Genomic DNA, 25,112 nt, shown 5'->3' with positions numbered 1-25,112 from the left:
ATCGGGAGTGTGAATTGCGTCCTGGCTGGAGGTGATGTCTATTCACTCTCAAGACACTTCTGTAAAGTTAATGTGGGTGTATGTGACAGCATAGAATGATCTTGCGAGATCACGCTATGCTAAGTACAGATGGACATGAATGGAGAGAAGTTTATGACGCTGATTGGTCACTGATTGGTCAGCGTCATACACTTCTCTTTACAACGCCCACTTGGTCAAAAGTAAAAAAAAGGACAGTTGGGGATTAAGAAAGTAATTAGCATAAATGTAAAATTGCTCATAACTTGCTCAAGAATTATTGTTTTTCAAAATAAAAACCACTGCTGTTATCTACATTACAGCGCTGATCAGATTATGTAGGAGATAGGGCACTTATAATGTGGTGACAGAGCCTCTTTAAATATACTCTATATACCCTTATGCTTAAGGTGATGCCCTGCAATGCTGTACTAATATGAAACGAATAGCTGCTGTAGAGCAGAGGTTGTCCACCTTTGTGCAGTGTTACCTTTACTTTTTTTCTTTGCCTTTAGATAGATATGGTCAGTATTATTACCAAAGCACCAGAACGAGCAATAAAATTAAATAAATCTTCCTGGAAAATAAAACTGTCTGCAAGCAGATGTCTCCATTGGACTCGCCTATGTGTCCTTTGCTCTGGAGAGAATAAAAAGTACAATATACAGTATATGCCAATAACTGCAGAGTCCAACGTTTATGAAAATAACGCAACAATAGGTGGAGCAAGCAGTCCGATTACAGGATTACAGCTGTCATTGAGCGGAAATTACATTAGGGAATTGTATTATTAGCAATTTCCTATAATGTTATTATTGGAACTACTCCCTTTGCAAGCACAAACTATTTGATAATAACCCTACAGGGTAAGTTACATTTTATATGCACTGGCGCTTCCCTGCAGGCGCACTCACCATTTACAGTAACATATATTTTCTCAGTGGTATGGCAATGGCAAGAAAAATTGGAAATTTTCCATTGCCCTGCAAAATGGCTGCACTCTCACTTTTCAAAAGGATAGAACTAGTGCAAATTAAAGGGAAACTCCAGACGGTGACCACTAGAGATGAAATTATAAAAACAAAAAATAACACGTTCAACGATATGCTGAGCTGAGCACTTTATTTTCTAGAACAATAATTGCCTTCTTTAAGACAATAAGGGCCTAAAGACTGTTTGCTATTATATCCTCCATCGTTTAAATGACATAAATACGGCTCGAGATTTCCATGTTCTGCGTGGTGATCACTTTCAATATTACAAGTGCTGGTGATTCTTACTTCTCACATACCACTGGCCCTTCTGCCCCCTGCATTTTGAGGTGAACAAGGCTAATAGTCCCCAGCGCTACAGTCAATAATCTTGGAACATAATCCTAGGCCCAAAGTTGTTTTTTTTTCTCCCTCCCTCGCTGATGATCTTTAGCTGTGGAGGATACTGCCATACTGTGTGAAGTGACAAGTCTGAACAAGCTGCAGGAAGATTCTTTCCCAGTGTGTCTTGACTGTATTACGCTTCCCCCACATATACATTACATCACTGCAATCTTTTCGCTCTTCCCTGCCTCGTACATGTAATAGAAACACGGATGAAAGGATTAATTGTGACACAGCAAAGCTCTGGTTACTTAAGGAAACAGTAGCCTGCTTATTATCTCACAGAGCTGTCCGAATTAACCTGGTGAGATGCAAGGCAGAACTAGATGAGGACAAATTGTTCCTGCACAATGAAACAGAATCCATGTAATGTGGGAATAGAGACGTTCATTAAAAGCACGTTTGTCTCTGCTCAGGGCAACCATCCACTTTATTGTATTTTAGTGACACTTCAGTATTTGTGGTGAGTTAATTCATAATGTTGGTGAGACTGTTGTGTTTACACAATGTAGACGCAGATTCATGAAACTGAATTCTTCTTTCTATTACAAAATTGTTTGGAATTTATAAAATGTCTTTTACCCCTTCCCGCCGCAGTCGATTTTCATTTTCGTTTTTTCCTCCCCACTTTCCAAAAGCCATAACTTTTTATTTTTCCGTCGATATAGTACTATGAGGGCTTGATTTTTGCGGGACGAGCTGTAGTTTTTCGTAGCACCATTTATAGTGCCATATAATGTACTAGGAAACGGGGAAAAAAATATTTGTGGGGTAGAAAATGAAAAAAAACAGCGATTCCTCCATTGTTTTTTTGCGCTTTGTTTTTACAGAATTCACTGTACAATTAAAACAACATGTCAACTTTATTCTGTGGGTCAATACGATTACGGCGATACCAAATATATGTAGTTTTTTCTATATTTATTTTAAGTGTAAAAAATAACATTTATTTTGTGTCGCCAAATTCTGAGAGCCATAACTTTTTTATTTTTCCGTCGATTAAGTGGTATGAGGGCTTATTTTTAGTGGGATAAGCAGTACTTTTTAATGATACCATTTTGGGGTACATGCGACGTTTTGATCACTTATTATTTCATTTTTTGTGGGAGATGAGGTGACCAATAGAGATTCTGGCGTTTACATATTTTTTTTTACGGCGTACACCATGCGGGTTAAATAAGGATATATTGTAATAGTTCAGACTTTTACGGACACGGCGATACCAATTATGTTTATTTATTTATTTTTTTACTATGCTCTAGGGGGAAAATGGGAAAAGGTTTTTTTTTTGAACTTTTAATATTTTTTATTTATTTTACATAAAAAAACAACTTTATTTTACTAATATTTACTTTTTTTATTAGTCCCCCTAGGGGACTTCAACCAGCGATCGTTAGATCGCTTGTACTATATACTGCAATACTAATGTATTGCAGTATATCGTGATTCTGACAGGGTACTATTAAGCCCTGCCGGAGGCAGTGCTTAATAGGTGTACAAAGATGGCGGACCTGGGGGCTTTCATTAGGCCCCCAGGCAGCCATAGCAACCATCGCCACCCTGTGATTGCATTGCGGGGGTGCGATGAGCTGTTAGAGTGGGTTGCCCCACTCTTTCTAACGATTTAAATGCTGCGGTCGCTATTGACCGCGGCATTTAACGAGTTAAACTAGCGGGATCGTGCTCAAACATGATCCCGCTCTTTACTCTGAAGTGTCGGGTGTAGTATACAGCACTTCGTGAGCCCGTTTCATACTTCCCCTACCCGACTTTGGCTTATAGATACATCAAATGTCGGAAAGGGGTTAAATAGGTTTGTTGGTTTCAGAAAGTATTGTCAGAATCAGTGCACTTTTATCTAAACTTTCGCATCTGAGTGAGGGTCACATGATCATTATCAGGGCTGCTTACTGGCTGAAAGAAATCACAGGACAAGGAATCTGTATAAACAAAGGTATCAAAAAAAAATCTGTGAGCGCTAAGACTACCAAAGGCACTGTATTTAGATTATTTTGCATTATTGCTACGTTTACTTACAAATGTTAGGTTGTTAGCGCTCATTTTGATCAAGTTGTGTGAGCCCACCTGCCATGACAAGTCAACCTTTTTTAGGCTAGTTCCCACAGTGCAGATTTGTTGCAGATTTTGCATGTATTTTTAAGTCAAAAACAGGAACGGATTCTAAGCAGAAGAAACATATAGAGACACAGGGGCGGATTAAGGGTACCATGGGCCCCGGGTACTTTTTCAAGTCTGCCCCCCGCCCCCCACGAACTCTGAAGACAGAACTCTGAAGACGCTGTACAGTATATATTTGCAGATTTCTGCTTAGGCGGCCACACATCTGGAACGGTTTTGACTTAGCTGTAAAAGCAGAATGAGCCATACAGAAGAGAAAAAGCAGAATATTTTGAGACAGTGGTCAGGAGCTTTATAACTTTTTTATTTTTACGTCAATGGAGTGGTGTGTGAAGGATTATTTTTTTGTGGGAGGAGTTGTAGTTTTTATTGGCACCATTTAAAGTACTATATAATGGGTGAATTGGAAAAAACTGAGATTCCTCCATGTTTTTGGGGGTTTAGTTCTTACTGTATATACTTACCTTCTCTTAAGGTAAAAGTAGATTTTAACATCTACTTTTACCTTGAGAATGTAAATATATACAGCCCCAGAACCAAGCTCAATACAAATATACAGCCCCAAAACCAAGCTCAGTACATATATACAGCAACAGAATAGAGCTCTGTACATATATACCACACCAGAACCAAGCTCAGTACATATATATATATATACCACACCAGAACCAAGCTCAGTACATATATACAAGCCCCAAAACCAAGCTCAGTACATATATACAGCCCCAGAACCAAGCTCAATACAAATATACGGACCCAGAACCAAGCTCAGTACATATATGCAGCAACAGAACCGAGCTCAGTACATATATACAGTACCAGAACAAATACAGTTCAGTACAGAGATCATTTGCAAATTCAGTTTAACCCCTGCTGTATAAATTTGTACGACATAAAACAACAGCTCCCAGTATAGCCTGAACAACGGTTAGGTTATGCTGGGAGTTGCTATTTAACATAAAAGAATGCTACCATCCGTCATCTCGCTGCAGATCATACAGTGATCCTTCACAGGGAGAATAAACATTTACATTTAGTGACTCACAGGTGATGTCTCAGATTCTTTTTCGTTCTTTTTCGCTTTTTTTCTCCATCCGGTCCAGACTTCTTCCGGGCACGGCCCATTTCTTCAGCTCCTCACTTTTCCAACATTTCCGCACCTATAAATGAAGATTACATTTCTCATGATGCCACACTCTATGCTTCTAAATATAATAGTATCATAAACTGTACCCCTGAATATAATAGTACTATACACTGTACTCCTGAATATAATAGTACTATACACTGTACTCCTGAATATAATAGTACTATACACTGTACTCCTAAATATAATAGTACTATACACTGTACTCCTGAATATAATAGTACTATACACTACGCTCCTGAATATAATAGTATTATACACTGTACTCCTGAATATAATAGTACTATACACTGTACTCCTGAATATAATAGTACTATACACTGCTCTCCTGAATATAATAGTACCATACATTGTGCCCCTGAATATAATAGTACCATACACTGCGCCCCTGAATATAATAGTACTATACACTGCGCCCCTGAATTAAATTGTGTCAAACACTGTAAAGTAAAACACCACACACCCTAACAATGCCACCTGTAGATAGCGACAGTCACAATGCCCCCTGTAGATAGTGCCAGTTACAATGCCCTCTGTAGAAAATGCCCCCTGTAGATAGCGCCAGTTACAATTCCCTTTTTAGATAATGTCCCCCGTAGATAGCGCTAGTTACAATGCCCTCTGTGGTAAGTGACCCCTGTAGATAGTGCCAGTTACAATGCCCTATGTAGAGAACGTCCCCTGTAGATTGTGCTAGTTACAATGCCCTTTGTAGATAATGTCCCCTGTAGATTGTGCCACTTACAATGCCCTATGTAGATAATGTCCCCTGTAGATTGTGCCCCTTACAATGTCCTCCGTAGATAACGCCCCCTGTAGATTGTGCCAGTTACAATGCCCTAAGTAGATAATGACCCCTGTAGATAGCGCCACTTACAATGTCCTCTGTAGATAATGCCCCCTGCATCTTTTACCCCCAATGCTGCCCAGAACAAAAAAGAACATTCTCACCTGTCCCCGTTCACGCTTCTTCCTCCAACGACGCAGGACTGGTCAGAGACCAGAGGGCGTCATCCAGTGTAATGGCGCAGTCGGCGTGATGACGAAAGTTCCCTGTCTCGTCATCGCTACAATAAGCAATTGTATCCGCATCCTAAGGATGCGGATATAATTGGTTGAGGGATCCCGCTTCACTCTGGTTCTTTGTACCGGCCGTAAATTTAACAGCCAGTACAGGAGAACCGGGGCGAACAGGGCCCCCTCCCAGCCTCGGGCCCCGGGCACTTGCCCAGATTGCCCTCATTATAATCCGCCCCTGTAGAGACATATACTGAACAAAATTATACAGTACAGAACAGCAGTTCCGCGGGAAGGCAGGAACTCCTAGCATGATAAAATGTCTATGATGCCAGGAGTCCCGTTCACCTGTACTGTGGTCGGGCTGGGAAATCCAGCCGACACTCAGACCGTTTTTCACGTCCCGATCTCTGTCATGTGTTGTATTAATGTATTGCAGTATATACACCGAGAAATTGAGTAAAGAGGTGCGGTTGGGGAGGATGGCCTTTGTGTCCCCTCCGTTTGTAGACACGGTAGTTTCTCTGTTAGGTGTCATTCCCAAGAAGAAACCTAATAAGTTCAGGTTAATATATCATTTATCGCATCCAAGGGGGGGCTCGGTGAATGATGGGATTGATCCAGTGCTTTGTTCTGTGGTTTATACGTCCTTTGAGTGGGTTAGACAGTATGGGCGGGGGCTCTCATGGCAAAAACGGACATGGAGTCAGCTTTTCGTTTGCTTCCAGTGCACCCCGATAGTGTTTGGTTGTTGGGCTGTTACTGGGAGGGTTCGTATTTTGTGGACAGATGTCTTCCGATGGGCTGCTCCATTTCCTGCGCCTATTTTGAAGCCTTCAGTTCATACTTGGAATGGGTGATTTGTGAGGTGGCGGGAGTTGCCTCCGTCATCCACTACTTGGCTGATTTCCTTTGCGTGCGGGCGGCGGGCTCACACATTTGCGGAAACTTGTTGGCAGCGGCGGAGTGGGTGGCTGGGTGTTTTGGAGTGCCCCTCGCGCCTGAAAAAACGTTGGATCCAAGGTCGGTCCTGGTGATTTTGGGTATCACAATTGATTCCGAGAACATGGAATGCAGGCTCCCCCAGGAGAAATTGGAGAATTTGGAGTCGTTGGTGGGCAGGGCGTGCCATTTGAGGAAGATTAAGTTGCAGGACTTAACAATCTCTCCTGCGGAAGCTTAACTTCGCTTGCCGCATCATGCCGATGGGGAGGGTTTTCTGTAGACTTTTGGCAAGGGCTACGGCGGGAGTGAAGGCCCCACATCATTTTATTAGGTTGGGGGAGGAACATCGGGTCGATCTGAGAGTGTGGTGTGACTTCCTGGGGCAGTATAATGGGAGGTCGATTAGCATGGCCCCGGTGGTGGAGAACGTTGAATGGGAATTATTCACGGATGCTACGGGGAGTGTGGGCTTTGGGGGCCTATTGCGGGGGATAGTGGTGCGTAGGTCAATGGCCTGTTAGCTGGGTGGCGGTGGTCTTGGTACGTAACCTGGCATTTTTGAAGTTGTTTTCTATTGTGGTAGCGGTGGCTGTTTGGGGGGACATGTTTAGGAATAAGAAGGTGCGTTTCCATTGCGATAACATGGGGGTGGTGATGGAAATTAATAATGTTTCGGCGTCATCTCCTCCTGTTTGTTTGTTAAGACATTTGGTCCTCCTTTGTCTTTCCCTGAATGCTTGGGTTACAGCTGTTCACGTCCCGGGAGTCGATAACTCAATTGCGGATTCTCTTTCTCGCCTGCAGTGGGATCGGTTTCGGCAGTTGGTCCCGGAGGCAGATGCGATAGGACCCACATGCCCTCAGCACTTGTGGGAGCTGGTCTAGAGGGAGCAAATCGATTGATCCGGTCTTCATTAGCTCCGGGGACGTGGACCGCTTATGAGGCAGCATGGCGCGAATGGGAGGCTTGGCTGGATGTGTTGGATGGAGTAGTGTCTTATGAGGATCGCGTGGTGGCGTTTTTGGCATTTTTGGGTGATGTGTCTGCTGCAGGCTGGTCAGTTGCGAAGGTTAATTGCTTTGTGGCGGCCCTAGCATTTGGTTTTAAATGGAGAAGTTTAAGGGACGCCACAAAGGAATTTTTGGTAGGCCAGGCCCTGAGGGGGTTTAGAAGGGGACAGGTGGCGCATGATAGGCGGTGCCCGGTATCCTTTGGGCTGTTGGAAAAATTTGGGATTGCGGCTAATGTGGTGTGCATATCGGAGTATGAATTTGTGTTATTTCAGTTGCCATTTTCTTGGGCCTTTTTTTGGGGCGCTGCGGGTAGGGGAATTGGTGTCACCTAGCGGAGTGCGGCCAGGGGGGGGTGGTTGTTGATGGACGATGTGGTGCATTTGGGGAATCAGGTGGAGTTCTGGATTCGTCGTTCCAAAATAGATAAAAGGGGGAGAGGGCGGCGAGTGGTATTGAAGGAGGTCGTGGGCGCGGTTATGTGTCCGTTTCGCTCGTTGGGGGCTTATTTCAGGTATGGCTGGTTTAGGGGTGGGCCTTTGTTATGTCATAAAGATGTAACGTTTTTGTCGAGGTATCAATTCACCATGGTGTTCTGTAAATGTTTGTCATGCGTGGGTCTGGATGAGAAGGCTTTTGCGCTGCATTCGTTTCGGATAGGGGACGACGTGGAGGCGGTAGGGTGGGGTCTTGGGCCAGATGCAGTGCGTCATATAAGGAGGTGGTAGTCCCACTTGTTCAGGCTGTATGTTCGCCCCCATCTTGTTTGATTGCGGGAGAGGGAGGAGTGTCGTTGAGGGGGTTTTATGGTTAGTTAGAATTGCGCGGGACAATTCTTCGGTGTTATAATTACGTATGTATTCACGGTTGCTGATTTTTTCTTTCAGATCCCTCCCCGTGTCTCGTTTGGATTTTTGGGCATTCTTATGTCCATTGGGGTGCGTTGCGGGCCGAAGTTCGTCCAGAGGGGCGGCAGCTGGGGTTTTCCAGGGTGGCGGCTGTCGTGCGTTGGCTTGGTTTCCGTGGTATGTCTTGGGGGAGGGTTCTGCCAGAGTTTCGTCGCTGCGCGATGTTGGACCGTGCTCCGGATGTCTTGGTTCTGCATATTTGGGGGAATGATCTGGGGGTACGGCCGTTCCGGGAGTTGATCCGGTACATAAAGTATGATCTACTGTGGTTGTGGCCGGTTTTCCCTCGGGTAACTGTAGTATGGTCGGAGATGGTGCATCGACAAATGTGGAGATCGGTGAGGTCAGTGGTGGTTATTAACAGGGCTCATGTGAAAGTGAACAGCGCTGTGTCTGCATTTGTGGTGAGGAATGGTGGAGTGAGACATTTTGATTTTGAGGACGGTACAGGCAGTTTTTGGCTGGCAGATGGGTTGCATTTGACTGCGGTGGGAATTGACCTGTGGGCATTACGGATTCAGGAGGGAATCAAAGGTGCCATTTTGTTGAGGGGGAACTTGTATACTTGAGGTGGTATATTAAGGGAGTTGGGAATGTCACACGCAGTTAATGATAAGGGTATGTTCACACGCAGTGTTTTCAGATGTAATTCGGGTCATTTACGCCTCGAATTACGCCTGAAAAAACGGCTCCATTACGCCTACAAACATCTGCCCATTGCTTGCAATGGGTTTTACGGTGTTCTGTTCCCACGAGATGTAATTTTACGCGTCGCTGTCAAAATACGACGCATAAAAAGACGCCCGCGAAAAATAAGTGCATGTCACTTCTTGGGACGTTTTTGGAGCCATTTTTCATTGACTCCATTAAAAAACAGCTCCAATAACGTCTGTAAAATACACCGCAAAAAACGCAAGTTGCTACGAAAACGTCTGAAAATCAGGAGCTGTTTTCGCCTGAAAACAGGTCCGTATTTTCAGACGTTTTTGGTCACTGCGTGTGAATACACCCTAAGGGTTACAGAACCGTACTCTGTTTATCCCACGGTCAAGCTTATTGGCGCAATTTGAGCCAGACTTCGGCTGCATTTTGCTTTGTCAATGTCCCCCTGTGACTTCCTGTTTACCTCCTGTTCTCACATTGTGACATTGTCCCTGTCACATGTAGCCCTGTCCTCACTAACATAATCACATTATGGACAGGTCACTGCCTCATACAAGATTATCATCCTCACAGGACGCACTGTGAATATTCTAGTGGCTGCTGTGAACAAGGGACACTCTGGGTGAGCTGAGAAACTAACTTTCAGCCATACCAGGCTTTCACCCTCAAAATAGCAAGGCTTGGCAAAAATAAATGCCGTCATATGGGCATAATTGGACATACCAGAAAGTTAATTTGGGCTGAAAACTTTATTTAGGACATAAAATAATAATGATAACCAGACCCCTTATTGACCTGTTTATCAGTTTTATGTCTATATGTTTTGTTTGGTGAAATCAGGAAAAGTTCCACAATAACTATCATCTTTGATTCTTTGTTTTACAAGATAGAACCAAGTAGGACAAAAAAGTTTTCTAACCAACTTTATTCTTCATAATAATTAATATACTGTAGGACATGGGACAGACTTTCTCCACCCACCATTTCTCCAGTCCACCATTGCATTGTTATATTCATGCAGTAGCTGGATAGAATCTGAGTAATGTTTTATATTTGCCTCATCCCATAGAGTTCTGTCACCTCTATAGGACAAATGACATGCCTCCAAAATCCCACAACTGGTTTTTAAAACTTCCAGCAGCAGAATTGTGACATTCCAGACATACTTTACAAGTGGATGGGAGTAGAAGCCCAGATTGGTATTGCACACCTGCTTTTGTGAATAGTACACTGAATAGCCATAAAAAAAAAAATTTAAATATCAAGTCAAAGACAGGCTTAATAAACATCTAGCCTATTTACATGTGCCTGGGCATGAAGCTTAAGATTGTGCCATAACATTGTGATCAGTGAGGGTCTGACCTCTAGGACCCTGCCCATCCGGAGAAAAAAGAGGAAGTATCCCTTTTCGACCTTTTCCCTGTACAGCGGCGCAATCAGCATCAGCTGTGCAGGGAACTGCAAAACCGCTCCATATAAGTGAATGGGGCTATGCCGTAGTTCCATGCACAGTGGATGGCTGGCAGCGCTGGTGTGCAGGGAAAAACTATGAAAGAGCCTATATGATCTGAGCAGACGGATTCCCAGTACCCCAAATCAGCAAGTTATGGGATATCCTAATGAATAGGTGGGAAAACCTCTTTCTTCAAGATAAACCAAATTGGATCATCGGGGCTTTTAGATTTGCATTTGGACCATGAAAATTTAAGAGCATTAGTGAATTCTGGAAGCAAACTAAGATTTGGACTATTTTTGTGAGATGTAGTTTTAAAATCTGGGACCGAATTAAAGAAATGTTACTAAATTTAATCATAGACCAACTAAGGGAAACAATGTTGACAGATGTTTTAGAACAGCATGACTTTCAACACAGTGGCTCAGTGGTTGGCACTCTTGCGTTGCAACACTGGGTTCCTGGGTTTAAAAAGCTCAACAGCTGCATGGAGTTTGTATGTTCTGCACATGTTTGCCTGGGTTTCCTCCCACAACTCCAAAACATACTGATAGGTTAATTGACTTAGTGTGTGTGTATGGGGAATTAAAGGTGTTTGCCCATCTTGGACATTTTATCTACAGCAGGGACTTCGCTAGCACCGGGCCTCAGGGACCCAAGCCCCGGATCTTTGGCCCGGATCCCCGGGCAATTGCCGCTACAGGGGTTGCAGCAGTCGCAATTGCGACTGGGCCGCGCCCCCCCCCCCTCCCCTGCATCGCGTCTATAAAATTTACTATAGTAACTGGAGCCTATGTCATAAAATACACGGGCCCCTGTTACTATAGTAATACCACTGTACTTACACTCCTTCCTGAGTGTAGTGGAAGTCCTGACGTCTTCTCGCGTCATGACGTCACGACGCTGTGTGCCGCGCATCATGTCACGAAGCTGGATGGTGTCGGGACATCCGCTGCACCCGGAGCCAAAGAAGAGGGTAAGTGGAACATTACTGCCTGCTAGGGTCCTGTATCTAAGCTTGCCTTGTGGTAGGCTTAGATACAGGTTATAACAGACAGTATTACACATGGACCCTGTATCTAAGCCTACCACATGGTCAGCTTAGGTACATGACAATGTATGATACTGTCTGATGGGCCCTGTATCTAAGCCTACCACATTGTAGGCTTAGATACAGGGCCTCAGCAGACAGTAATCGTATACTGTATAAGATTACTGTCTGCTGGGGCCCTGTATCTAAAACTAACATGTGGTAGGCTTAGATGCAGGGTCCAACAGACAGTATCACACATGGGCCCTGTATCTAAGCCTACCACGTAGTAGGTTTAGATACATGGCCATGTTTGATACTGTCTGATGGGCCCTGTATCTAAGCCTACCACATTATAGGCCTAGATACAGGACCCCAGCAGACAGTACTCTTATACTGTATAAGATTACTGTCTGCTGGGGCCCTGTATCTAAGCCTAACATGTAGTAGGCTTAGATACAGGGCCCAGCAGACAGGATCACACATGGTGTGATCCTGTCTACTGGGCCCTGGATCTAAGCCTACCACATGGTAGGCTTAGATACCTGGCCCATGTGTAATCCTGTCTGATGGGCCCTGTATCTAAGCCTACCACATAGTAGGCTTAGATACAGGGCCCCAGCAGACAGTAATCTTATACAGTATAACATTACTGCCTGCTGGGGTCCTATATCTAAGCCTGCCTTGTGGTAGGCTTAGATACATGGTCTAACAGACAGTATCACACATAGGCCCTGTATCTAAGCCTACCACCTGTTTTACTAATGGGTTTTTTTGTGTTTGTGTTTTTTTACAGGTTCGGTTGTTGGACTACGTCGGATTCGAGGACTACTTCGATAACGGCTTTTTATATTTTAAATAAAATGGTTAATAAGGGTTGTGTGTGGGTTTTTTATTTCAATAAAATATATTTTTTCGACGTCTTTGTATTTTCTTTTAAACTTCATTACTACTGCCTTAGTAATGGCCAATGGCTGATTGACAGCATCCATTACTAAAGCGGGGCTTAGTGTTAGCCGATGCAGAGGCTAACACTAACCCCCCAATATTACCCCAGTAACCACCACTACCAGGGGTACCGGGAAGAGCTGTGTACGATCCAGTACACGACCAACTGTAGTGATGGCCAGGTACTGGGGAGACCGCAGGCTGCTATTATTAGGCTGGGAAAGCCCAAAAACAGTGGACCTCCCCCACCCTGGTAATGCTAGCCTGCTGCTGCTATGTTGTATATGGCTGGTTATCAAAAATGGGGGGGACCCCACGTCATTTTATTATTTTTTTTAAATAAAATAAAAAAAGTGCGGTGCCCAACTCCCCGCCATTTTTCATAACTAGCCAGATGCAACATAGCAGCAGCAGGCTAGCATTACCAAGGTGAGATGACCCACTGTAAAAAAAACGTGCGTAAATCTGTCCGTGTGTGTTGCATGTGGCATATGTTTTTCACGCACTTGCAAGCACTTTTTTTTTTTCAGTGTAATTGATGCGTGAAACACGGACAGCACACAGATGTCATCCGTGCTGTTCATGGTTTTCACGCACCCATTGACATCAATGGGCGCCAAGGTGAAAAACGCACCAATATAGGGCATGCAGTGAGTTTGATGCAACGGACACTCGCTGTGTGAACACTCACGCACAGTGGCGTAACTACCGCCGTAGCAGCTGTAGCGGCTGCTACGGGGTCCGCGGCATGAGGGGGCCCATGTCGCCCGCCGGCACGGGCCCCCACCATGGCCGGAGGCTCCGCTAGCATCCACTATGGCTGCTACAGCGCGACGCCACTGAACACTACGGCAGAGCAGGGAGGTATCGGGCCCCCACCATGGCCGGAGGCTCCGCTAGCATCCGCTATGGCTGCTACAGCGCGACGCCACTGAACACTACAGCAGAGCAGGGAGGTAGCTCCCCGCTCTGCCATTAAACAAAAGACATGTATCCCCTATCCACAGGATAGGGGATACATGTGTGATCGCTGGCATTGATAGGGAGAATGGAGGACTGAAAGTCCCCTGCAGTTCTCCATCACAAACCTCGGACTTCCGGGGTCTGTGTCGACAGCGCCGTAGAAATTAATGGAGCACCGCACTTGCGCTCCTTTCATTTTTATTGAGCTGCGCAGACGCCGGAAGTCAGAGGTTAGTCATGGAGAACTTTGGGGGACTTTCAGTCCCCCGTTCTCCCTATCGCTGCCAGCGATCACACATGTATCCCCTATCCTGTGGATAGGGGATACATGTCTTCTGTAGGACACACTGTAGGTCGGATTTTTTTGGGGGGTTGGGGCTGCATGGCGTTACCTACAGGGGGGATGTATAGCGTTACCTACAGGGGGGGCTGTATAGCGTTACCTACAGTAACCCCTCTGTAGATAACGCCATACAGCCCCCACTGTAGAGAACGCCATACAGCCCCCACTGTAGAGAACGCCATACAGCCCCCGCTGTAGAGAACGCCATACAGCCCCCACTGTAGAGAATGCCATACAGCCCCCCACTGTAGAAAACGCCATACAGCCCCCACTGTAGAGAACGCCATACAGCCCCCACTGTAGAGAACGCCATACAGCCCCCACTGTAGAGAACGCCATACAGCCCCCACTGTAGAGAACGCCATACAGCCCCCTTTGTAGAGAACGCCATACAGCCCCCTCTGTAGATATCTACAAAGGGGGCTGTATGGCATTATCTACAGGGGTCTGTATGGCGTTATCTACAGGGGGGTCTGTATGGCGTTATCTACAGGGGGGTCTGTATGGCGTTATCTACAGGGGGATGTATGACGCTATCTACAGAGGGGGCTGTATGGCGTTATCTACAGGGGGCTGTATGGCGTTATCTACAGTGGGGCTGTATGGCGTTATCTACAGGGGGGGCTGTAAAAAAGACTCTATCTACAAGGGGGGGTTGTGTGACACTCAGGGGAGGGGGGCCCCAGTCCATAGTTTGTTATGGGGCCCAGTCTTTCCTAGTTACGCCCCTGCTCACGCACGTGTGAATAGCCCCATTGATATCAATGGGGCTGTGTGCTGTGCAATGTTTCTGTTTCAATATGTCTTTATTAAACAGTTGAGACATTGGAAAATATATGTGAACAGTTCTACTCGCAGGTAGAAGTAAATAGTTAGTCTCAAATAATAATTAAATTCTTAATTCCTATGAGTTTTAACATTTTGAGAAAATGAGATTCAAAATAATATGGATAATAAAAGAAAGGTAAATAAAATAAATGTTGTGAAGAACGTATACAGGTCATCATAAAGAAAAAATAAAATGTATACAACAGGCAACTTATGAGCTCCCACTAGAAAGGGAGAGGTACGGCATATACAGAATTATTCCAGCACCTCCGATCTCTACAGAACCGGTCATGTCTTTGTATGCTACAGGCATAAATATATTCATATTGATAGTTTGTATTGACTTTTTTAATGATGTCTGTGATGGTCGGGACGTTACATGTTTTCCATCTGAACGCTACAGCTGATGTGGCAGATATTAAAATATGACATATTACAATTTGGAATTGTTTGGGAATAACATCAATTCCAAGCCGTAGTAACCCAAGTTCCGGCGTGAGGTTAATATTTTGAGTTGTAATCTCATTTAGTAGTGCGCTAATTGATTGCCAAAAGGTTAATAATAAAGGACATTCCCAAAATATGTGAAGTATGGATCCCAAATGGTTACAGCCTCTCCAACATTGGGGCGATGCATCACTATATATTCTGGAAAGTTTATATGGAGTGAGATACCATCTATAGAATATTTTATAATAGAATTTTTGATGATTAGTACAGGAAGAGGATTTAAGAGAGATGGAGAATGCTCTTAACCACTGGTCTCTTGAAAATTGGCCGTTCAGATCTCTATGCCATTTAGATATATGTGTTTGATTTTCAAAGGTGAGTGATTGGGAACCAATCTGATAAAACGTGTGAATACCTTTAATTGGTTATTTAAGTACGTAGAAGCCGGCATAGGTAGGGAGAGTAATGGATATGGAGTCTCTCTCATAATAGTTCTTATCTGGAGAAATTTGTAGAATTGAGTTTTATCTAGTTTGTATCTGAATGATAAGTCAGAAAAGCAACAGAGATTATTTTCCACATATAGATCATCTATATTTGTTAAGCCTACGTTTATCCAGCTGTTTATGTCTAGCTCTGGAAGAAAGTCATTCAAGATTTGGAATGGGATTTTCTCTATTTTGGTAGGCATATCAAGATGTTTATATTTAGTAAAATTGTTCCAAATTTGTAAAGTAGCGCGTACTGTAGATGTGGAGCCGTGTTCTGGCCTATATTTAATGGCTTTTGAGTACAATATATTTTTTAAGTTATCTACTCCTAGGGAAGCTTTTTCTATGTCTACCCATTTCTTATCAGAATGAGGGAGCCACCATTCTTTGAGTTGGTCTAGTATGGCAGCATGGTGATATAACTTCAGATTCGGAACACTAAAACCTCCATCAGATTTATGTTGTGACATCGTTTTTAAAGCTATCCTTGGTTTTTTGTCCGACCAGATAAAGTTAAACATTTGTTTATGTAGTTGGTTTATTATATGGAGGGGGATAAGAATGGGAATTGTTCGCAATTTACATAGTATAACAGGTAAGGTCATCATTTTATATAACGCAATTCTACCACACCAGGATGGTTCAGATTTACTCATATGATCTAAATCTTTCTGAAGTTGAACAATTAGAGGTTTAAAGTTCTTATCAATCAAGGCCTTGATTGACGAGGTTAGTTCTATACCTAGATATGGGATAGATTGATCGTGCCATTTAAATGGAAAGGAATGGGTTATAATGTCCATCATTTGCGGTTGTATGTTTAAACCTAGAAGTAATGATTTATTATCATTGACTTTGTAGTAAGAGATGGAGTTAAATATCTTGATTGTTTCTGATACAGTTTGGAGGGAAGATAATGGATTTCTCAGGGCTATTATAATGTCAACTGCAAATAAGCCTACTTTATGAGTAGAATTATTAATTTGTACACCTTGTATTTGAGTGTGTGATCTTATGAGTTCTGCAAAGGGTTCTATTACTAATACAAATATTAAAAGGGAAAGAGGGCATCCTTGTCTTGTGCCATTGGATATGTCAAATGGTTTGGATAACATTCCATTTGTGAGTACCCTAGCTGAGGGGTTAGAGTATAGTGCTTTGATTGCTTGTAAGATCAGGCCATCAAACCCAAACCTTTCTAGAGTCTGAAAAGTATATGTCCAGTTTATTCTATCAAACGCCTTCTCTGCATCTAAAGATAAGAGCAGAGAGGGCGTTCCATTCCTCTCCACCCAATCTATTATGTCAATAAATCGCCTTGTAGCATCAGAGGCTTGTCTGTTTTTAATGAAGCCTACTTGGTCTGGGTTTATCAGACCAGGCAGTATAGTTTCCAATCTATGTGATAGAATTTTTGCATAGAGTTTAATGTCTCCATTTAGCAGAGAGATGGGTCTATAATTGGTGGTTAAAGTTGGGTCTTTATTAGGTTTAAGTATGGTTGTAATTGTAGCTAAAAGCATTTCTTTAGGAAATGATCCTGACTGCATTGCTTTATTAAAGAGGCTCTGTCACCAGATTTTGCAACCCCCTATCTGCTATTGCAGCAGATAGGCGCTGCAATGTAGATTACAGTAACGTTTTTATTTTTAAAAAACGAGCATTTTTGGCCAAGTTATGACCATTTTTGTAGTTATGCAAATGAGGCTTGCAAAAGTCCAAGTGGGTGTGTTTAAAAGTAAAAGTCCAAGTGGGCGTGTATTGTGCGTACATCGGGGCGTTTTTAAAACTTTTACTAGCTGGGCGTTCTGATGAGAAGTATCATCCACTTCTCTTCAGAACGCCCAGCTTCTGGCAGTGCAGACACAGCGTGTTCTCGAGAGATCACGCTGTGTCGTCACTCACAGGTCCTGCATCGTGTCAGACGAGCGAGGACACCGGCACCAGAGGCTTCAGTTGATTCTGCAGCAGCATCGGCGTTAGCAGGTAAGTCGATGTAGCTACTTACCTGCAAACGCTGATGCTGCTGCAGAATCAACTGTAGCCTCTGGTGCCGATGTGTCCTCGCTCGTCTGACACGATGCAGGACCTGTGAGTGATGTCACAGATCTGCACTGTCAGAAGCTGGGTGTTCTGAAGAGAAGTGGATGATACTTCTCATCAGAACGCCCAGCTAGTAAAAGTATTAAAAACGCCCCGATGTATGCACATAATACACGCCCACTTGGACTTTTACTTTTAAACACACCCACTTGGACTTTTGAAAGCCTCATTTGCATAACTACAAAAATGGTCATAACTTGGCCAAAAATGCTCGTTTTTTAAAAATAAAAACGTTACTGTAATCTACATTGCAGCGCCTATCTGCTGCAATAGCAGATAGTGGTTGCAAAATCTGGTGACAGAGCCTCTTTAAACAAGGTTTCCATGTGAGGGGAAAGGATGTCTTTGAAGGTCGTATAGTATTCATTTGTACAGCCATCTGGGCCTGGGGCTTTAGATCTTTTGAGTGTTGTGACAGCTCTAAGAATTTCTACGTTTGTGATTGGTTTGTTTAGGTTATTCAGTTGATCGTTGGATAAAGTAGGAACATTGACTTTGTCAAGAAATTTTTGAATATTTTCAGTAGCTGGTTGTGAAATTGTAGGGTCAGATTTTGAGTTATATAATGATGAGTAATACTCGCCAAAATTATCTGCTATTTCTTTTGGATTACGAATTTTCTTAGATGTGGTCAGATGGGCAATTTTATTTTTCATCTGTATATTTTTAACTCTTTTGGCCATGAAAGCATTGGCTTTATTGTTTAGGCTATAGTATTTCATACGGAGTTTAGTTAAGGTATGTTCATATTTGTATAGTAGTAAGGGTCTGAGTTTGTCTCTGGTATGAGTTAATTTTCGGTGGGTAAGAAATGATGGGTTATTTTTTTTGTTGTGCTTCTAGACTTCTCAGTTCTGTGGTAATGTCATCCAATTGTGTTTTCCTCTTTTTATTGTGGAATGCTGATATTTTAATAAAAATACCTCGTATGTACGCCTTATGAGTGTAAAGGATCTGCCAGGCACAGCTTCGGGGTTAACTCCCATAGGTAATCAGTCGGCACCTGAGTCTATGTCTCTGAGACTGACTCCAGCTTCCACCACTCAGGCTGGCAGGCTTAGGAGTGGGAGAGCCTATCGCAGCCTGGCCAGACTCAGCTAGCTCCCGCCCTCGGTCTATTTATACCTGCCTTTCCTGTTCCTCCTTTGCTTGTGATTCTTCTCGTGTGGTTTCCTGGCCTTGCTACAGCTTCTGACTATTTGATCCTGCTCCATACTGACCCTGGCTTACTGACTACTCTCCTGCTCTGCGTTTGGTACCTCGTACACTCCTGGTTTGACTTGGCTCGTTCACCTCTCTTGTTGCTCACGGTGTTGCCGTGGGCAACTGCCCCATTTCCCTTAGCTTTGTGTACCCTTGTCTGTTTGTCTCGTGCACTTACTGAGCGTAGGGACCGCTGCTCAGTTGTACCCCGTCGCCTAGGGCGGGTCGTTGCAAGTAGGCAGGGAAAGAGTGGCGGGTAGATTAGGGCTCACTTGTCCGTTTCCCTACCCCTATCATTACAATGAGCGTTCCAAAGAGTAAATACACTGATTTCAGGTGTGGCATTGAGGTTGAAGAAGTCCTTGATCTCTTTATGAAAGAGTTTCTGGGTTTCGGTATGTGCTAGTAGAAAGTTGTTTAGTCGCCATACATTCTCTATTTGAGGAATATGATGTTCATTAATTTTTATAACTGAAGGTGAATGATCAGACCAAGTTATGTCACCTATTTTGACCTCAGCACATAGCTGCAGAGAATTTTTATCTGTGAGACAATAGTCTATTCTTGTGTATGTTCTATGTGGAGAAGAATAATATGTGTAGTCCTTTTTGTTGGCATGAAGACATCGCCAAGTATCATACAAGTCGTTACTATGTAACCATGACAATAATGTTGAGGGCGGTCTCTTGTGCTTAGCTGTTGTATCCATTAATGGATCTGAAATTAGATTTAAAACACCGAATAGAATTAAACTGCCTTTTTGTATTTTTTTAATTTTCCTAATTAAGAAAATTGATGTGCTTGCTGTTAGGAGCATATACATTACAAATTGTGTATATTCTGTTATTTGGTTTGCATACCAGCACAAGGAATCTCCCTTTTGGGTCAGCTAATACATTTAATTCTCCAAATATTAAAGTATGTTTAAAAGCAATCAATACTCCTGCCTTTTTCTGTGAGGTATGGGCATGGTATATATGTGGGAAATTGATATGTTTGATTCTGTGGGCATCTGCTTCTAAAAGATGAGTCTCTTGAGTGCATATAATGTCAACATTTTCTAACTTGCTTTCAGACCAAAGCGAGGATCTTTTGAAGGGGTGATTAAGACCCTTCGTGTTGAGTGATAAGATTTTAATAGTCATTTGTTTGGGAATACTTGACAGCTTTGTGTAGTGTAATATACTTGCAGTTTAGATGAGCTGTGCGATGTTTCAACGTACAGCACATGGACGAGAATCGCGCTTGTCTGAATGAGCCCTAAGGCCTCATGCACACGACCGTAAAAACTCCCGTTATTACGGGTCGTAATTACGACCCGTAATAACGGGCTCATAGACTTCTATTGGCGACGGGTGCCTTCCCGTTTTCTCACGGGAAGGTGCCCGTGCCGTTGAAAAAGATAGAACATGTCCTATTTCAGGCCATAATAACGGCACGGACAGTCCATAGAAGTCTATGGAGCTCTCGTAATGACGGGTGGCTACATGTGTGCACCCGTCATTACGGCAGCGTTGCTAAGCGACGTCAGTAAATAGTCACTGTCCAGGGAGCTGAAAGAGTTAACTGATCGGCAGTAACTCTTTCAGCACCCTGGACAGTGACTACCGATCAGTATAAACCTGTAAAAAATAAAAATAAAAGACGTTCATACTTACCGAGAACTTCCTGCTTCCTCCAGTCCGGTCTCCCGCCCGTTGCCTTGGTGACGCGTCCCTCTCGACATCCGGCCCGACGTCCTGGATGACGTTTCAGGCCATGTGACCGCTGCAGCCAATCACAGGTCAATCACAGGCTGCAGCGGTCACATGGACTGCCGCGTCATCCAGGGATGTCGGGCTGGATGTGAAGAGAGGGACGCGTCACTAAGACAACGGCCGGGTAAGTATGAATTTCTTTAACTTTTATTACAGAAAGGGCTGTCCCTTCTCTCTATCCTGCACTGATAGAGAGAAGGGGCTGCCGATTAGTGCAGTGCTATTTTGCCGCCAAAAACGTGCCCGTAAATACGGGTGGAATACGGGTGACACCGGACCCATATTTACGGGCACTGGTTCGTAAATACTGGTGCAAAACGGGTCGAATACGTGTGACACCGGACCCGTATTTACGCCAGTATTTACGGGTGGGAAAAAATACGGTCGTGTGCATGAGGCCTAAGTCTGTCATGTGTGATACTGTCTGCTGGGGCCATGTATCTAAGCCTATCATGTGTGATACGCTCTCTCACTTTTCAGCTTTGAAGATCAGTCTTCTGTCGAACTGGCAAGGGGGCGTGTCACTGCTACGGACAGTGTAAGAGCTGTGGAGAGGAGAGGGCACATGCGCGCGCTCATCTCTTCAGCTCTTGTGAGAGATCAGTCTTGTACTTTGTCTGCCGAACTGGCAAGGGGGCGTGTCACTGCTACGGACAGTGTTAAAAGAGCTGGGGAGCGCTTACACTGTCCAAATCAGAGACACGCCCCCTTGCCAGTTCGGCAGAAGACTGATCTTCAAAGCTGAAGAGTGAGAGAGCGTGCGCGTGGGCGCGCACACTCTCCTCGCTTTTGATGTAACACTGTCCATATCTGATTGGACAGTGTCACAGCCATAGTAACATGCCCCCTTGACAGTACACGCCCCGTTGACTGTTCAGGGGGTTATTTAAATATCGGGCGCCAAATATAACGGCACCGATATCTAAATAACGGAGCGAGGTAGAAAAAAAATGTAAAGTGCCCCAGAGTTTGTGCAGCCCTGACCATTACATGCTGCACTCAGCTGCACATGTATGGGGAGGTGAAAGGTTCTCTTTAATATTTGGAAAATGCACATAATGCATAATTTTGCTTTGGTCAGCCAAATCAGAGATGCCTTATGGAAGTCAAATTTCAGTAACTTCCAAGTGTGCTCCCTACATCAACAAGATGTAGACTTTTTTTTTTTATAACGGTCTGTACCCTGCATTCCATAGTCACATTACAGACCACTGTTATCAGTAGTCTATAGGTGGCTGAAGGGCAACCACAGAGAATTTGATTTTGTTACCTTTGCCCTATTATAGATTTAGGCCTTATTCACATGAACGTGTGTCAAGTTGGGCGTGAAAAAACAGCCGTTTTTCACTGCTGATTTGCATCCGTGCGGGACCAGATCCCTCATAGACTTGAGTCTATTAAGGGATCTGTGAAAATGGGCAAAAAAAGGACGTCCTATTTTTTCATGGGCCCTTCACGCAGTCCATTACAAAAAGGCCGCGTAAATAGCCCCATAGAAATACATTGATTTTTATGCAGCCATGTGACGGCCGTTAAAAAATGACAGTCACATGGCCTTTTTCACCGTTCATGTGAATAAGATCCCATTCACATCGCGTTTGTGCTATCCGCCGATCGTATACGTTTTTAAACACTAAAAAAGTATTGAAACGTACAGCTCAGCATATGCATAGACTATAATGGGTCAAACATAGACCAAAATAGCATCCGTTTGGTCTATTTGTCATGGTTTACGTTGGGATACTGATTTTTGAAAGTACTGAAAAGCGTAGACTGCTACGCTATTCTGTACTTCAAAGAAAGGTATATGCGACGTAACATTTTTTTTTAGCATTGATCTGAATGGACAACCTATGAAAACATAATGCTATACGTTTCTATCCATTCACATACAGTAAAATTATCCGTTTTTTATTTTTGTTTTTTCTTCTATCAGTGTTCACTTTAAAAAAAACGTATACTTTTTTTTTAGGTAAAAGCGGACAGAATTGTATACCGACGTATGAGCATACGCTAAACGTACACGCTATAAAAAACACAGACGTAAACAGAAAATGGTACACAGACACCATTTGTAAGTATGGCCTTTTTTGGTGTCTTTGTATATGTCCCCTTGTTTTTATCGGTTCTGTTTGTGCATCAGGAACGTTCTGTTCCAGTTTAGGAGTTAGGGACTCGCAAGTTTGGGGATCCTTGTCGTGGATTGCGAGCTTGCGTCCTTTTGGCCAAAATGATTACCAATACCCCAGGTATTTTTCATTATTATGTATATTCGCTTCTCTTGGACACAGCCGGGTCTTTGATGCTGGGAGAGCATGGTGTGTTGTTGTTTGGCATAGCAAGCAGGGTAGCCCGCTCTATGAATTATCAAGGCGTCACAAATAGGCTTCTACCTGGCTATACACGTTGTGCCTCATGACGTACACACTATCCCTCCATGTTTCACTCACTTGCACCCCATTATCCATTTATTTCTATTGAGGCACTTCACTCATTACTGCCCCCTATATTTCACTTATAGTATTACACTGGCACACACACTATTCATTTATTATTTCTTACTACACATCCCATGCACCACACACACCACTCCCCTCAAGACTAGTGGGAGTGGCTATTATTATTTAAAGCACCTGCTCGCCCTTTCATCAGCGTTTCTGACCTGGCTGTGTCCATTTGTAAGTATGGCCTTTTTCGGTGTCTTTGTATATGTCCCCTTGTTTTTATCGGTTCAGAAAATGGTACACGTTTGTATACGTTTTCAATGGTCCATGTTTTTATAAAGTAACGTATACGCTCAGCGGATATGGAAAACGCTATGTGAATGGGGCCTATGGCCTTAGATCACACCCTTGCTTATGGCAGGAACAATTCTGGTAATAGCTGATCAGATAATCCCCTATCCCAGGTAATGCCTATATGGAGTTACACTGTAATGTCATCTATTTCTGGGTTACATTGTAAATCATAAATCATAGATTAGGAACCCTTCCTCTACATCAACTAGTACAGTTTTATATTTTAGTTTTTTTTAATCTGGCTTCAACCCATGAAGATAACATTTGCAAATATCAGCTTTGATTAAGCCATTTCCATTAATTTTGTGCTTACCAAAGACATCATTAAGTTCCCAGCTAGAAGTCCACTCTCTTAGCGGACGATCACTGAGATACACAATGGTTACCTTTCTTGGCTTAATACCCCATTAAAGCTCCTACAGCATTCCCGGAAATGTGACTTTCTCAGTCTTTTTGTGCCTTTGAGAAAGAAAATTGATAGTGTTTTCACTGCACAGTTTTTTGGCAGAGTAGATAATTATTGTAGGGATTTTTTTTATTAAGCATTTTTGTATTTTTGGGGCCTACTTTGTACTTTTATTTTACATAATTATTATTTCTTTCATTGCTGCTCTTATACATTATACATTTCCTTAAACACACTTAAATCAGTCAAAGCAAGTAAAAGTCAATAAGAAATGACTCTAGACACAGTGATTAAATAGAAAGCAGGATATTAACCGCTGTCTTGGGTGAAGCTTTAAATCCAGACTTGTACAGTTTGATCCCTTTTTAGGGAAGCATAGTTCAGCTGGGTGGAACACAATTCAGCAGGATGTCTTTCTGCGATGAACAATGCGGTGCTCACAGCAGCTGCAATGGTGTTGGAACATGAATACAAATGAACACAATTTGTTCTACTTGCTTTCCTAAAACATTCTTATAGATGAGGCACTCACCAGTCAGGGCTGTTGCCCGAGCATTGTACAGGCCACGCCAATGAAAACTCAGCACTCCACGTGACTCATGGATCAGAACAGCTTGTTCTGTGACACACTTGTGGAACTGGATTCAGATTGCAAGCAGCAGTCTTAAAGATATTCCAAGTCAGCACTGGAAGTAACCACATTCACAGCTTGATGCACCTGGAACCAGTTCATATTTTTGCTCGTGTACTTTGTTTCTCTCAGGACAAGTCAGATCTATTACTTTAATAAGGCAGAGAGGCGGTAATAAAAGGCAGGTTCGACACATGCACACGCACATGCACACACACACACACACACACACACACTTTTCCATTTAGACTTTTTGTTTGTTTTTGGGCATTCTTTCTCTTTTCAGTTAAAAAACACAACATCATGATGTCAGCTGTTCTAGAGGTTCTATGAGACTTAAACACTCATGGCCAATCCTTCAGCACAATGAAGGGTCTTCAATGTGGCCCATGATCACACAGACACAACAGGTCGTTCATACATGCGCCTTTGTCTGATTCTACAGCTTAGTCCTATACAAGTTAAAGGGACTGAGATGTAGTAC

General features: G+C 43.3%; 1 long non-coding RNA gene across 1 annotated transcript in view; it reads left to right on the top strand.

The window, feature by feature from the left end:
• Nucleotides 1-25,112, top strand: part of LOC142760839 (uncharacterized) — a 37,466-nt gene that overhangs the window by 7,545 nt on the left and 4,809 nt on the right. The window contains exon 2 of the long non-coding RNA XR_012883421.1: nt 22,766-22,867. This is a non-coding gene — a long non-coding RNA (uncharacterized LOC142760839). The remainder of the gene's footprint in view (nt 1-22,765; nt 22,868-25,112) is intronic.

Source organism: Rhinoderma darwinii, chromosome 4 (genome assembly GCF_050947455.1).
Source record: "Rhinoderma darwinii isolate aRhiDar2 chromosome 4, aRhiDar2.hap1, whole genome shotgun sequence".
Taxonomy (NCBI): domain Eukaryota; kingdom Metazoa; phylum Chordata; class Amphibia; order Anura; family Rhinodermatidae; genus Rhinoderma; species Rhinoderma darwinii.
The sequence above is the reverse complement of the archived record's forward strand: the minus strand, read 5'-3'. Positions and strand labels throughout refer to the sequence as shown.